The sequence below is a fragment of the Myotis yumanensis genome, unplaced genomic scaffold, assembly GCF_028538775.1.
Source record: "Myotis yumanensis isolate MYYU_CA2020_CCGP unplaced genomic scaffold, mMyoYum1.0.hap1 SCAF_1, whole genome shotgun sequence".
Lineage (NCBI taxonomy): Eukaryota > Metazoa > Chordata > Mammalia > Chiroptera > Vespertilionidae > Myotis > Myotis yumanensis.
Genome location: NW_027223752.1, coordinates 38,889,728 through 38,904,695, shown reverse-complemented (window position 1 = coordinate 38,904,695; position 14,968 = coordinate 38,889,728). Strand labels below are relative to the sequence as shown.

At 38.9% G+C, this 14,968-nt stretch overlaps 1 long non-coding RNA gene across 1 annotated transcript; it reads left to right on the top strand.

Moving 5' to 3' along the window:
- Positions 1-3,214: 3,214 nt before the first annotated feature.
- On the top strand, positions 3,215-13,539 carry LOC139002481 (uncharacterized). The gene is made up of 3 exons (XR_011470159.1): positions 3,215-3,287; positions 11,200-11,262; positions 12,908-13,539. It is a non-coding gene; the product is annotated as an uncharacterized lncRNA (long non-coding RNA).
- Positions 13,540-14,968: the final 1,429 nt, after the last annotated feature.

Sequence of the window (14,968 nt, the reverse complement as noted above, 5' to 3'; positions counted from 1 at the left end):
AGAGAGAGGGAGAGGGAGAGAGAGAGAGAAAGATCTATGTGAGGGAGAACATTGGTGTTTTTTTTTCCCCTATGTGCCCCAACCATGGATTGAATCCACAACCTAGGTATGTGCCCCGACCACAAATCAAGCCCACAACCTTTCCATATGTGGGATGATGCTCCAACCAACTTAGTCACACTGGCCAGGGCTCAATATCTTTTTAAAGTCTGAATAACTACTATCTTCTATACTTGTGTATATTATCTTAATGAAGTCTCAACAATGTCCATTCAAAATAGACATTTTTTAAAATATATTTTATTGATTTTTTACAGAGAGGAAGGGAGAGAGATAGAGAGTTAGAAACATCGATGAGAGAGAAACACCGATCAGCTGCCTCTTGTACACCCCCTACTGGGGATATGCCCGCAACCAAGGTACATGCCCTTGACCGGAATCGAACCTGGGTCCTTTCAGTCCACAGGCCGACGCTCTATCCACTGAGCCAAACCGGTTTCAGCAAAAAATAGACATTTTTAATAATACTTTTATAAAGGAGAAAACTGAAGTTCAGAAAAGTCAAGTAACTTACCTGTGGGCACAAAGTAAGCAGAGCCAGTGAGTAGAACCAGCATTTGGACCCAGACTGCTTCAATCTGGGTCCATGCTGCTTCAATCTCCTCCATGATGCCTTGTCTCTACCCTACTCCTATGCATAAGACTCTGAATATAATAGCAGCCTTTTACCTCTATTTCTTGTAGCACTCCTTCTGGCCCTAGCCAGGGCAAAAATTGAAGTCAGAATGTTATGCATGGCCCCTCTCCTTAACTTAATTGTTACTGTCACCTGGTTGTTAAACATAAAGTAATAAACTTTTCATTAATTTATTAAAAGTTTGTGGGACATCTACTATGTGCAGATAGAGGTCACATATGCCTTTAATAAGCTAGTGGAGAAAAGAAAAGGAGAGGGACTAGTATAATTCCAAATGATAGTCAACATGATAGAACTGTATAGAAAGTTCTTTGCGAACATAATCCAAAGAACAGAACTGCAATGAAGGCTTTTGAGGAAGCTTTTGAGGATTTTTTTGAGCATTCCAACACAATAACAGCATGTGTAAGAAACAGCCAAAGAAACATTAGGTATAACTAAAGAATTTTGAGTGTGTGTCTTGAGGGAAGGGGTGGGGGAGGGTCAACAAAAGGTATCATGGGCTGAATTTGGTCCAACCAAAACTCATATGTTGAAACCCTAACCACCAGCGCCTCAGAATGTGACTGTATTTGAACACAGACTCTTTAAAAAGGTAATTAAGGTTAAATAAAATAATTAGTGTGGGCTGTAATTTAATACAACTGATAGCTGAAAAGAAGTTAGGACACAGACACACAAAGAGGAAAGGCCATATGAAGGCACAAGGAGAATAGCGTCATCTACAAGCCAAGAAGAGAGTCCTCAGAAGGAACCAATCACCATGACACTGATCTTGGACTTCTGGCTTGCAGAACTGTGAGAAAATCAATACTAGCATCTATTATTTAAGCCATCTAGTCTTGGCAGTCCTAGACACCTATTACAGGAGATGAGGCTGAAAAGGCAGGCAAGGACTTGATTAGGGAGGTCCTTACATGGCCATGTTTAGGACTTTATGCTTCCTTTCAGAAGACAATGGGGAGCTACTATAATATGTAAATCAAAAACAGATATAATAAAATTCATGTTTTAGAAATGTTTAACCTTTATACTCATTAAATCCACTTCTGTCCCTGTAAGTTCTTCTATATTGAAAGTAAAGGGATGAAGGAAGAATGGAAGTAATTATTCAGTGACTGGTCCCTACATGTCTGATTAGACTTCAAGCTGCATTTTCTGACAATCCCATATTTGGCTTATCCTTGTTTCCAATTTTATGTGTTTTTTTTTTCTTCCTGAATAAGCCCTGAATCCACAATTCAGACTCTTCTTCCAGGCCATGAGTCATGCCTGTCTCACCAAATCTCATCATTACCCATGACCCAGCATGACATTTAGGGAACATTGGAAAGACTTAAAGAGGTTAAAAAATAAAAGTATTGTAATAGAGACCCAATACTGAGCTTTAACTGGGATTAAGACACATCTGGGCATAGCTAAAAATGTTACTGGGAAACCCCCAGTTGGGCTTGGGCTGCCTGTCACTGTGTCCAATATCGAAGACAAGGTTGAATCATATTAGGCATTTATTGGGAAGACTAGTCAATCAAGAAAACAGGAAGCTTACAAGCATCAAATCCTGCCTTCCCAGCAAGGTGCATGGGACAGGATTACGTAGGGGAGGGGGCTAAGGGTCCACGTGCAGCCCCAGGGATCTGCAGATGTCAGCTATTGTCCTTTAGTCATCAGGCCATGAAATGATGTTGATGAGATGTTTTGACTCCTGGCGGGTCGGTCTGACCCTGCTTATCGGTTCTGCTTGCTGGATTCACAACTGAGTCACCTCCTCAATCGCTTCACACAGGCCTTGAAAAGGAAACTTAAGAAAACATAACCCCTTATTCACATATAAGAAACTTAACCCCCCTATTCACAGAAGTATATGTGTTCTAAGATTTAAAATAATATGATTACTTTTCAGATTAATTTCAGTGCTCTATCTATAGATTATAAATCCCCCCTATCAAACATGTGGGTGATAGCTGTGGAATTCCCAGAGGATTAAATAGTCCAGAAACATTGGTCTCTGCCATCAATTTCTAGTCCAAACTTTTGGATGTGTGCAAGGTTAATGGAGGAGAAAACAGAATAAACTGGTTTTATGAGATTCTGGTGAGAGGTAGAGTGGCTGCATGTAGCAGGGTGGTTAGCAGAGGCCTTCCCCCCCTCTCTCCCCCCCGGTCCTGTCATGTTTTACATATTACATGGCACAGCCTATGTGAGGGGTCTTGCTGTTTGGGGAACATGGGGAGATAACAATGTTGGTGTGGAAATGAGAGTTCTCACAGGAAGGAGGTAGACCATAGGAGAACCATCTATAAATACACGAAGTATCCTCCCCTCCAACCCTCATTCCTAGGGACCACTCATGACACTTAAGGTGGTTATGGAGCTGGGAGGGGTTAAGTCATTGCGTGGGCAGGTTGCCAAGAGCCAATGAGCCAGGGGAACTTAGCTTTACTGGGTCAAGTAAATACTGAGTACCATTCACCAGTTTTGATGCTGTTTCATCCCTATTCCTTCTTCAGGGTGTCAGTGTTCACGTGGCATGTCATGCATCACACTATTGCATCTCATCTTCAACTTCTGGGATGAAATAAGGATGATGGTAAGACTGACTTTTACCCTCTCTGTATAACATGACTTCCTCATATTTTCTTAACTTTTGTGTCTTTATAAAAATGGTTTGGTAATTAATAATGACTACTTTAAAAATTATGATAGAGTTGGAATGAGGTGCTGCTACATTCTCATAAAAATTATCCTTGTGACATTTAGTATTATCCTACTCAAAGAGGGCAGTAAAGATCATTGCTGCATGTAAAAACTCTTGGGCCCTATGTACTCAATAGATATGATAAATTAGGTAGTGTGGGCTCTTTTTTTCTTAATGGTGGTTGGGAGAATGGGGAGTGGGTATGAGGCAGAAAGGAATTTTTATTTTTAATAAACAATAACTCCTCTCTCCAGGTTATAAGCAATTCATTTATCTTTTCCTCTTCCTGTAGCTGAATTCACCATGTGTGGCGGCTGGCACAGCTCTGGCATACTCAGCCCCACACTGGGCGCCTTATGTGCCGCGCCAGCTCAGCCAGGTTCGGTGAGCCTGAGTGGGGGCCGTGAAGGATTGAGAAAGGAGAATGAAAGCTGGGCCTCAGCGGGATGCTGCCCTCTTTGATGGAGAGAGACAGTGCCACGGACTGCAAGCCGTGTCTTTATTTTATAGCCAGATTCCAGGAGGTAAAGTAAAGGCGTGGTCAAGATGTTTACAACATTCTCATGGATTTTGATCCTACTCAATTACATGTACCTGAACTCTATCAAGCCTACATCACTCAGGCACGTGGGGCCACGTGTTTAGACCATAGGTTCAAGCTTACAACTATAGCTGTTGGCTATAATTGTGCTTGGAGGGCAGAGCTGGGATTTGCACGTTGCTATGAGAAGACTGTGCCCTCTCATTAGTCCAAGGCTTGAACCTGTCCAAACGCTGTAGCCAATCTCCACACCATGGAATCCAGTTATAGACATAAGGCCACCATAATTTCTGAATTAATCATGACTGAGTATGAATATATACCAATAAGTTTTAGTTCTACTATTCAATTAGCCTTAATAATGGTATGGCAGATTACATTTTCTAAAAGTAGTCACTGGAAATATTTCTGGCATTGTGTGCTCTTTTAGAAACATTCTACTCTCCCACCAAGAGGTAGAGTCTATTTCCCTTCCTTTTGGAACTGAGCCAGCCTTTGTGGAACAAATAAAATGCAGCAGAAGTAACTCTGTATGATTTCTGAGGTTGTGTCATCGAAGGCCATACGACTTTCACCTGCCTTGCTCTGCTTTATTATGCTTACCCTTTGGTAACAAGTCATCATGTGGTCAGGTAGCCCAGGCCCATGGAGAGGTCATCCAGTGGCATTCTAGTCTGTGGCCCCAGCTGCGGTTGAAGGTCATATAGTCAGAATCAACTGCCAGACATGTGAGTGAACAAGCCTTCAGATGATTCTAGCCTTCAGTCTTCAAGCTGACATTAGTGAAGCAGAGCTATTTTCACTGAGCCCTTCCCCAACTGCAGATTCATGAATAAACTAAAAGCTTTCATTGCTTTGGGGGTGGCTATTACACAGCAACAGGAACTAGAACAAATGGGCTTGTTGTCCACATGACATAGTTTTCATTGTGCTGAGGATGAGTGTTCTATGTTGTTGTATTGAGAACATTGAGTTGCAACATTTTGCAGTTATCTTTGAGTCTAAATTTACGTAACAGACATGAGTGTAGGCTTTGAAAGCAGAAGAATGTAGGTTCAGGTCCAAGCATTTAATACAAACTGGCATACACTCTCTTGGGAACGAAGATTTCTGAATCAGTAGAGATCAAATTTTAAGGGACAGGGACCAACACTTTGGGGAGCAGGTTATTAAAAGCAGTAATCAGAGAACCTCTTCCAGTTCCATTCTGTGATTCCTGAAATTGTAATATTTTGGCTAGCAGGTTAAAAAGTTCCATACTTCAGCTATTGGTTCAGAATGTATATACCACTTCCACTTAATAACATAGTGTGGATTTCCCCAGGCTTCATATGGTTTGCTGAATTAGATATCATTCAGTTCATGATAGGTAGCTCAGAGTCTATGACTATCTGGTATCCCATGGTCAGTCAGTAAGTCTTTATCTGGGCCCTGGAGCAAGCAGGAGTTATGGGTCTACACAACATCCCTGTTTGCACGGATTTCGGCATCATTATATCTGCCAGATCAAATGCCTCAGTGAGTAGTTTGCAGTACAAACCTGGTCCTTGTGCGGACCTTCTTTTGCTCCCAGTCTCACTCAACTGTCAGTTCTCAGCAAATTAGAGCATCACACTCACATTAGTATATATTGTTTCCAAAATTCAAATGATGGCTGGTAGGAACCTTGTCCTTCACTTTGGAAGGGGTATTCGAACAAACCCCAGACACTTGAACTCTTAGAAACTTTTCTTAAGAGACAGACCTCCGAGTTTTCATTTCCCACAGTCTGGCCCCCATTTGTCTTCTTTACACTTCTAGGCGACTTCTCACAAACTCTCCTCAGGGTGAGTCAGCATAATGAATGATCTATGGGATGTCAGGTAGATCTAGGTTCTCCACACTCTGTTATAACTGAGAGGAGGAAAGTTAGTACGGCCTTCTCCTTCTTTGGTGAAACAGCTTCTGGTGGTCCTTGATGTTAATAAGGAGAAAAAAACACTTATCTGATCAGTATGCATACCAGCTGTCAAGGGCTGTGTTAATTTTCTTCAATAAACATGCCACATCTGGAGCAGCAGCTGTGAAATGAAATCACTGCCTAATTGGAGCTATGATACTCCATTGTTATTCTCTATAATCCACTTGCCAAACAGGGCAGTTAAGTGAGAACGTGATAAGAGTCATCACCTCTAAACGCTCAAGTCTTTGATGAGGGCATCACTCTCTCTTGTGTCCCCATACATAAAGCCTAGACTCTGGTTTGCATGCTGACAAAGAGGGGAAGTTCCTAAACAATGGGATAATTTTGCCATTTCATGGGTGTGTTCATTCCTATTCTGTATTTAGGAACTGAGGAAATACCCACTAAATGATTAGATCCATTGGGTCCCCATTTAACAGCTAATCTCTGTAAAACCTCAACAAGAGAGGTGGCATGGCATTGAGTAGTGCATGCTCAACAAGAAATGGTAGAATCAATTTCAACACACATTTTTCAACTTTCCATTATTTTAAATTAATATTTTTCTGTTTAGTTTAAACTCAACTCTATTCCCGTTAAAGTTAAGTTTCCTCTAGAGCTGTCTCTACCATGGCTCTAGTTATGGGTCTAGAAGTAATTAGGGCTAGTGGAGTGGATCAGGGGAGCATGAGCAACTTCTTGCAAGTTACCTGCTTCAACTGGCATTAATAGAAGAGGAAGAATTTCTTCTACTGGCAAGGGATGCTCAGCAAATTGGTGGGTTCCTGGTTCTCGGATTTTATCCAAGTGCTCCATTTCAATTCTAAGGGTCTCCCTCCATCCCAATTAAGGACTTAACTTTCACATGAGAGACTTCTGTTGTATTTTGCAAACTATAAAAACAAATTCTGAGTGTATTTCAGAATTTCAGATCTCAGTCTTATGGATGCTGAAAATCGTAAGCCTTGCGCTTGTTATTTTCTTTGTGTAAGTTCTCTGATGTAGAACCAGCCAAGTATCTCAACAGCCTCTGCCATCATCATCAGTCTGGTAGTCTGATTCAGTGTCCACTTGCTTTCCCAACCCCTGTCTTCTATAGGCATTCTTTCCCAGGTTTCAACAGATTATACTTACAGCAATTGTGAAAATTAACCACACCATGGGCTATCAGCATCATATTTTCCTCTAATAATGAGTTCATCATTTTATTTATTCATATTTTTATTTTTTATATTTTCCCAAGATACTCCCATGGGTACCAATAGCAATCAGGATGTACACAGGAAATCAAAATTAGGTATTTCAGGAAGAGAGTATTCAATAGAAAAACAGTTAAAACATGTAGAAAGGGCTGCAGCAGCAGAAGGAAGAAATGATATCATCCTGAAAAAAAAACCACACAAAAACTACCATCATCTGTATAATGGAGCCCATTTGCATGCACGGTCTAGTATGCAGGGGCTAGAACTTCCACAGAGAGCTACGCCTGCCAGAGCCGGGATCCAGCAAGAGCGGGCCTGCTGGAGGGAATGCACAACCATCTGGTCACTACTCTTACAACCACCAGCTACCAGGGTAACTGCTGATGCTTTCAGAGCCAGAATCAGAATTGTTCTTCCTTCCTTCCACTTCAAAATCTCCCATCTGAATTTAACAAGAAGCTGGCTGCCAAAAGAGCTGGAAAACGTAGTTTGCAGAATCCCCGGGCCCAGTAGTTAAGAGCTGAGTAGAGAAGAATAAACTGGTAGAAAGCAGATAAATGACTAAAGATGGCTGGGTGGAAAGATAGGTTCTGGATGTTGGTAGCATTGAGGAGTTGCTTTAACAGCCCTGGGCTATTCTATTTCATGAAAATTTAAAAAAGTCCCATTTGTTTAAATGACTATTATTTGTATTCTCTGATGCATGTGGCTAATTACTATCCTTGCCTGAAACAGAACTTGGTAAGGGGAAGTAGGATGCTACAATATAGAATTAACTTAGCCGGGCCTTGGGAGGGAGGACACAGGCACTGTAGACAGGAGAACTGGTGACCTTTGTTATGTGGTGGTGAAACACTGGGCCAATTTTTCATCTGCTGTACCTTGAAACACAAAACATGTTCCCATTAAAGCTGCAGTGTTAGGGGAAATGGCAGGAAATCTAAATTTTTTTTGGCGTATGCTGGTTATTTCCTGATGCTTTCTGCAAGAATGTCTTGGTAGAGAAATACTAGTATGAGCTTAAACTGGACCTCAACAGCCAGAAAGCTGAGCTAGAAAGGATTATGGCACTGCTAAAAAGATGTTCTCTGTCCTGCCTGCAATCTAAATTGAATTAGAGTTCCATAATTTGGAGACTAATAGAGTTGAAAAGTTGCCTGCTTTTGTTTCCCAAACAGGAGAGTTATAAATTAGACCAATGAAGCTGTATTTGTAGTAACAGATGAGCCTAATGACCCAGGCTTTTACCAAGAGCCTCCCTAAAATGGGGAGATTACAAAGAGTTTTGACCAGGATCCACATTAAAAAATGAATTTTATATTGCAACCCAGCATGCATATACATCTATTACCTATGATATTTCTACCTGGTGTTCTGTAATCCATTCCATCCTTTCTACTTTTAAAAGGCTGACCATGACCCACTAAACTGCTTTCATAATCCTATAATGAAGTATTTTCCAAATACTGGTCTACATCTTTGTAAGTCCTATTACATTTTTATTCATCATCTCACTTTGCTCTTTTCCCAGCTATATAATGGGATATATTTTTCTAATCATTCCCGGCATCCCCCTCCACTCTGTGACTTCTCTTTCTTGCCATCATAGCTGTCATAGTTGGTTAAATCCAATTCTTCACTTATTCCACACCTGCACTTGAGTAGGTGAGCATGACGAGAGCAATCACACAACCAAGCTAAGTGGTCCACTAAGCCTCTAGTGACACCCAGTAATCTTCCCAAACTCCTTTGTCAATTCATTCATTTACTCTCCTAATAGGTGATGTCACATTTTCTCCTTTTTCCTGGACTTTTAACACCTTTGTTCCCTACTTCAAGTTCAGTTGGTATAAATTCCCTATTTCACTGAGAAAATAAAAGCAACCAGAGAGAATGTCAGCATGCTACCACTGACAAATCTATCAGCCGACTCACAAACACTACGCCTTTTATTCTTCTATGAGGCTTATTGTCAACACCTCCACCTGAGCACTCAATATCATATTCTCTTGCAATTGTCACCTTTCACCTGCATCACCAATGTTTACCTTTGTGCTAGATCATTCCCAAAGTTGTACAAACACACCCTAACCTATCCCAGCTCAATAGAAATCTGTCTTGACCCCACATTCTACACCAGCTAATACACATTTCTGTAATTCCTATTACAGCAAAACTCTGGAGTTACTATCTCAACTACGTATCCTCCCATTATTTCTTGAATCAACCCTAAACAGGCTATCATCACCACCACTAGCCCGCAAAAGATGTTATATTAATTTCAGTGGCTTTGAAGGCCTCATCTTTTTCAGCCTATCAGCAATCATTAACAGATACAGTGGCTAACTCTACTTTAATTGGATAAATTTTACATGTAACATTGTGTAAATTTAACATGTACAGCATGTTACTTGGACAATTTCATATATTGTAATATGGCTGCACTGCACTGTACGGGTATTTATCACATTGCATATTTCTAGTATACTATTATTTTTATATTCAACATACTGTATATTAAATCTTCATGGCTTTTTTAGTACTTATTGCAAGTTTGTACCATTAAATACCATCAATTTTATCCCTCAAGCCCCTCCTCTGGTAACCACCATTTTACTCTTTGCTTTTTTTGTTTGTTTACAAGTTTGACTTCTTTTAGATTCCACATATACATGATATCATACAATACTTGTCTTTCTCTGTCTGACTTATCTCACTTAGTATATTATGCTCAAGGTCCATCCATGTTGTCCCAAATAATAGAATGCCATCCTTTTTCATGGATGAATAATAATCCATTATATATATATATTCATACACTGTTGGGAACTCATATACTGTTGGTAGGAATATAAATTAGTCCAACTTCTGTGGAAAACAATATGAAGATTCCTCAAAAATTAAAAATAGATCTACCATATGATTTAGCCATTCCCCTTCTGAGTGTTTACCCAAAGGAAATGGAACCTTTTCTATGAGATGAGAATGGAAACAACTTAATAGACAGACCATCAATGGCTGACGATTTGGTCTTTAGAATACCATTCTCTTTGCTTTTCCATATAACTTCCTATGATTTGTTAGACACCTTTCTAAATACCCAGCTCCCAGACCTCTAAACATTTGTGTGCCCAGGTTTTAGTCTCACATATCTGTTTTGTATAGATATTTTAGATTACTTTGTTCAGCCCCATGAATTTTAATAGTATCACTTTGGTAAGGATTCTTAAATATATATTTTCAGCAACAATTTCTACCCTAAACTTTGGTCTCAAAACACACACACACACACACACACACACACACACAAAAAAAAAAATCTGGCTACTTGACATCTCTACTCCACTCCACTCTTTGAGGACTATGAAACCTAATGTCCCCTCAACTGAACATGTCTTTTTATTGATCTCAAACCTGCCTCTCCTCTAGTGTTTCCAGTATTAGAAAAAAAGAGCTTTCTTCTAATTATTTAGGTTTAAATTCTTGACTTTGCTCTTTTACTTCCACATTCACTCACACTCTATATTGCCCCTTTGAGCAAATTTTGTGTGTTCTTTTTAAAAATATTTTCAGAATCTGAACAATTATTTTCAATTTTGATGCTACCGCTTATTTCAAGACATCATCATTTCTTGCCTGGACTACTGAAATTTTTTATATGGTTTCCCCTGCTTCCATGGTTTGCTTTCCTTTCTTGTTGAAATCATCAGATACCGGTGCAAAGGTCAACACATGAATCAATGGCATAACGCAGCCCATAAAGAAACCCATACAAATATGGTCAATTGATATTCTGTAAAGGTGCTGGGATAACTCAATGGAAAACATAATCATTTTAACAAAGAATGCTTTGTATTTTAAAATTAACTTCACCAGTGATGCTCTGGCTTCAACCTCATTGCTAAAATTTATTGTCTGTGAAATATGCAGAAAATGAATTTCACACATAGTACTATCTCATAATCTTGCTCTGGAATCTTGTTCTTGTTTTATCAAAGAAACTGTTCCAGAATGTTTACAGTTACACATTCCTTTCTTTAAAATTTATGTTGCTTACATGTTGAAAATATTACTGGTGGTCATTGATATTCATTTCTCTCCTATATCCTGGGCACACAGGAAACTATGCTTCTCACCATCTTGGCATTAATGAAGCCATCAAGTCCTTCCAGCCAATCTAAGGTAAGTGGAAGTGACCTGAGTCATTTCCTGCCCAAGGCTGTAAGAAGCCCCTGCGTGAAAACCCATCCCTGTCTTTTCCTACTACAGCAGTGATTTTAACTGGTGTGCCACAAGAATTTTTAAAACACGCAATACCTGACTATTTAGTCAAAGGCACCGACCTCTTTTCCCTTAGACTGTCAAATTAAAAAAAATCTATCTTATTTTTGTGTGTGGCAGATTGGCAAATATATATACATATGAATTATTTGGTGTGTCGCAGAATTGTAGTAATTAGTTTATGTGTGCAATGGTGAAAAAGGTTGAAGATCGCTGCGCTATAGTGACCTGGCAGCCTGTGCTGAGACGATAGAGCACACGAGTGAAAGCACATTAGAGCTCTAGGTTGTTGCTTGGGAGATAGCTCCCTTGGGAAGAAGCCATTCGATCTATTGAAAACCTAGTGTGAGCATGAAATAAACTTGATATATTAAGCCGTTGTAATTTTGAGCTAATTCCTTTAGTGGTTCAAAAGATGCAGTTATTTGTGTATCATTATTGAAAAAGAATCTTAAAAAAAGTCTTAAGCTGAGAGATATTAAAGCATTTTAACTTTTATCCAGCTCCGTAGCCATTCTCCCACATTGGATAATTTATCCAAATACTACCTTATCCAAGTCTGCAGCAGCAATGTTTTTTCTTATGAGTTTTTTAATAGTACCTGCTGACAGAGAAATGCACTTTAGTTTATCACCATATTATTTTCCATATATCATTTCAGCCAACATTGCTGTGGAAAAGGAATAAGTGTTTCTCTATTGATGTCTCTTTGTTTTTTTCTATTAGGTAAGAAAACGTCAGAAGGAAATTCTAAATGTTTATAAAATTCATTGAAAAGTTTAATAGACAAAAATCCCATAAATTTAACATTGCTAAAAAAAAGTTGAAGAGGTTTCTTTTTATGTCCTGTGTTCATGGTGCTTATTATATGTTTTAAACTCTGAGTGTTTTCAGACAAATCATAATGGTGTCATGCTAGGTATTTCAAGATCCCATATACAGTTAAGGTGTGGTTTGTTCTTAAATCTTTTGGATAATTTCACCATGTTTTGCCTGACTTCTAGTATGATTTGTTTGGAACATGATCATTTTAATCATAGAACGTGTGTGATAATAACCTCTTGTAGCTTGTGTTTTCTTAATTATTACTAGTCTCTTCATATTATGGTTTCCTTGCAAGAATCACTTTTGGGATGTCTTTCATGTAAGATTTCATTCTATTATAATACAAGATAAGGCATAAATACACCAAACCAAGAGTACATGAGTTTAAATACATGAGAGCATACTGAAAGGTAACAAATGAATAAAGGTCCCCTATCAAGCCTTCTGCATTGGTGGAACTCCCACACACCTCCTATACCTCCCATGGCAAAGAGTGAAGGAAGACTCAGCGAGAATTCTTACAAACTCCTTCTTTCTCAGTCCCTCCGTTTCCTCTGATATGAATAGGGGGGAACAAAATAAACCAATTCCAAGTCCTTGCTTAATCCAGAGATGGTACTGTTCCAGCCAATGTATAAGCAAAGGTTCCTGAAGAAAGCATCTATCTGAGATAATGCCTTGCTAGAAGGGCTTTAACTTTTGGTCTTTTCTTTACTTCTAGCTTGAAACATGCATGAAATGCTTTAAGAAGAAACAACCATCTTGCCTGAATCAAGTACCAAGCCTCACGTACCAAGAAGTAAATATCAAATTGTGGACTAAGATCCAAAAATGTCTGATCCCAAAGCTGTATGCTTTTAATCCCTGTGGTATACCACAGCCGGGGTAAAATGAACTTCATGGGAGGGAGAGGATTTCAGGTGAAAAAAGAAAACAACAGCAACAGGAAGTTAAGAAATGATAAACTGGGTAGAACAGTAAGATTTTGAGAATAAGGCGTTTCTACAACACAGGACAAAAAAGAAATTGAAGTCCTCAGGACATTTGTGGAAGTAGGGGATCTTGATGAGGCTTCTTTAGTATTAAAATATGATCACACATAAGTCAACTTTGTAGAATTGATTCTAATTGTTAGTGAAGTTGTAATAAAAAATGGAGATTGTTAAATGCTCTGTGTCCTATAGGATTTGTCAGAAGGCCACGAAGTAGGTGAAGAAAAGTGTTGTTAACATATTTTGACATTTTGGCAAGCTTTCTCTACTTGACTAAAAGGCCGAATTTCATGGTGCAGCAGATCCATGTATCAGAGCCTGTTAACATATGATTTTTTCCTTGAATGAAATCATTTTTTCCACTTTGTACAAAGGATAATTTTTATTGTAGGCACTATTAGTAAAAGTTAACACTATAGTACTGCCTATGTAAAATAATTAAAATTATTGGGCTTCATTGCATTGAATTTATATTTTTAGTAGTTTTTTTATTGTACAAGTCTTTTACTTCAGAGAGACTCTTGGGAACAGACTAAATATTTTTAAAACTATAGTTATACAGATTTGAATAAAATAAGGATTCCTAAACATAATTAGTGTGAAATGCAACTTGAAGGTAGGTAGGAACCTTTTCTTTTGAAAAAGATACTGAAATTTAGAAGGACCACGGAGTTCAGAATAGAGATTTGTTGATGTCAATTTCTGGGATCAAAATGGAAAGATTATATCTTATTCAAAAATATGTGAATAGGACACGTGCAATTTTTGTATCAAGAATTAAGTTTCCTGTACTTTACTGAGTATTTTTTCAGATATTCCACATATACTAAATTTTGTTCTCATAAGTCTGCAACTGACTCCTTCTAAAAATCCCCTATGCCTGAGTAGTGATGACCAGGAAACTGAATTCTATTCTTACAAACAAAGCCAGACATGGGGAGAAATGGGAGCACAAGTCTCTTTGTGGAAAATTCCCCATCATTAGATTCGTGAAACTGGATTTTGAGCACTCCTAATAAAAATACCACCGAAAATCTGAACATCATGGCAAGCAGGTGAAAAGCATTTTGAAAAGCATCTAGACTGGAAACCTCATAAAAATCTGTAGCTGGTAGATAGCACCTAATGTTATATTCTGACACACACCCAGAGCCTGGTCACAATGTGTTCTCTCTGCTGCTTTATACCATTGTGTCAAACTCATAGGTTCCAGATGCCAACGTGAAAATAGAGGTGGAATGAACATTTCTGTAACCCAATTATGGCAATTTAAACCACATAGACCTATTTGGAGTTTGATCCACAAAAAAAATCCAATAATTCTCTTTCATTTGGCCCTGTCTAAAGGGTTTTTCAACCTTGGCACTATTAACATTTGGGCTGGATAATTCTTTGTCAGTGAGGGGAGTAGCTAGCTGTGCATTGTAGGATATTTAGCAGCATCCTTAGCCTCCAACCACTCTAGGCAGTAGCACTCCCTTGTTGAGTCAATCAAAATGTCTGTGGACACTGTTAAATGTCCCCTGGGAACAAAATTGTCCTTCCATACCTCATCTAATTGAGAGCAACTGCTCTATTCAGAGAGAAATATTCCAACTGACCATGTGGCCCACTGTACCGAATACTACACAGGGGTCATACAGAACAAGAGTTCAGAAAGGCCATTCTGGTTGGCCATATGGACCCCAAGGGGGATAGGAAGGCATAATTCTGGCAAAGTGAGAGCAATAGATTACATTCAGGGCTTGGGAGAAAAGAGAGATGTGATTTTTTTAAAAAAATGGAAATTG